The sequence below is a fragment of the Brassica oleracea genome, chromosome C4 (assembly GCF_000695525.1).
Source record: "Brassica oleracea var. oleracea cultivar TO1000 chromosome C4, BOL, whole genome shotgun sequence".
Lineage (NCBI taxonomy): Eukaryota > Viridiplantae > Streptophyta > Magnoliopsida > Brassicales > Brassicaceae > Brassica > Brassica oleracea.
The window spans coordinates 16,035,725-16,037,661 of NC_027751.1; positions in this window are offsets into that span (position 1 = coordinate 16,035,725).

The window sequence follows — 1,937 nt, forward strand, 5'->3', positions numbered from 1 at the left end:
TCCAATTACGGTTTAGTAATAACTTGACCGATTTGTTTACTTCCCACTTGCACGTTCAGGAAGATCACGCATTAGATGCGTAGACTAAAGAACTTCCACTAAGGTTCACATCAGGGGGAGTAGTACGTGTTGTACTCTTTTTTCTTCATCATGATTTTGTCCCACTGGGTTTTTCTGATAATGTTTTAATGAGGCAACGTGAAGCGTATTACAATCCTGTATGGTTATGACATCCAAGGGGGAGTGTTATAAATCAAGTGATGAATGTCCATTACCGGCCCGGGCCATAACCGGCCCAAACCCTAGAAGAAAGAGACATAGCCGAAACCCTAGAGAGAGGAGAGAGAGGCGGCTGCATGCCTTAGAGGAGAGAGAGGCGGCGACAAGCTTTAAAGAAAAGGAAACCCTATTTCATTTTCCTTGTATATTTAATCTTTCCATTTATGTATTTAGTAGTTATCCTAAATCTAGTTGGATTATGATTTGTACTCTTTCCTTTTATCTCTATCTTGTAACTCTTATATAAGGAATGTCTTATTCATTAATGAAATACACAGAACTATTCAATCTTCAATCTACTAATTACAACAATCAATGTTTTCTGTCCACATTATAACCATTTATTATTGAATTAGTAATTTAAATAAATAATAATTATAATAACATTATGAAACTTTTAATGAAAATTGAGTATGTTATAATTAACTGATATTTGAAACAAAGCAATTGATGTTTAGCAACATAAGAATACATATATTGAAAACAATAACTAAATGTAATATAGTTTTTTGTAATTTTATGTTTCTTATATTTTTAAACCAATAAGATTTTAAAAAATGCAATTAATGTTCTTGAACTTCATAATTTCTCATTATTAGTTGACAAAAATTGCATTGAAAATATAAAATATGTATCTTTTTGAAACAAAAGTTTTCTCTAAAATATAGATCTTTTAGGAACGAAGAGAGTACTAATTACGCTGAAAAACTAATAATAATAATAATACTAATTAGTAATTACTACTCCTATCATTTGTTCTCGTTTCTTTCTTTTTATATTTTTAAAAAATCATTAACTGCTAACTTAACCTTAAAACATGAGATTTTCTTTGATGTTGAGTTAATTTTCGAGTTAGCAATTTTATAAAAGAAGTAACTCAAAATTATACAGCAATCATAACGCATACTAACTCAAACTTAAAATCAAAAATTTTAAATTAATGCATGATTGGTAACATTTTTTAGGTATAGCTCTAAATCAAACTAAATCAACTCTAACTCATGTCACCATGTCAAAGCCTTAGAATGATGTATAGTCGAGTTAGAATGATGTATAGTCGAGTTACTTCGCTTCTCCGAGCCCAGCATGAAGAAGGATACACAACCGAATCACTTGTCATAACTACGGATCCGACACTCTTCGTCATTGGCTGATCCTGATTAATTTTCTTCAATTTACTTTATTGCAACTTTCTTTGAAATCCAAACTTACCAAGAAGAGACAGTACTGAGACCACTATGGCCTCAACCAGAAAGCAACAAGACGGGCTCTTCTGACCTTCATAAAAATATTAGAAAAACATCATTATCGATGGGATCAAGGGACTACAAACATATTCAATACTTGATTATCGTTTAATAGAATTTCTCATTTTTATAAATATAATTAGGATAGTAATAATACTCAAATACACATTTTTAAATTGATCTAGTAATAATTATTATTTTTAACATAAAAACTATTCTATTATTCAAACAAGTCATAACATGTGGTTTCTGAAGCCAGACAAAAATATTACAACCACATAAAACAAATTTCTATGAAAAAATTTAAGGGAAATTATATATTTACCACTTTCATGCTACAATTTTTTATTTTTACCACCATGAAGGAGATATTTTCAAAAATATCTTCTTCATTAAACAGCAAAAAACTCT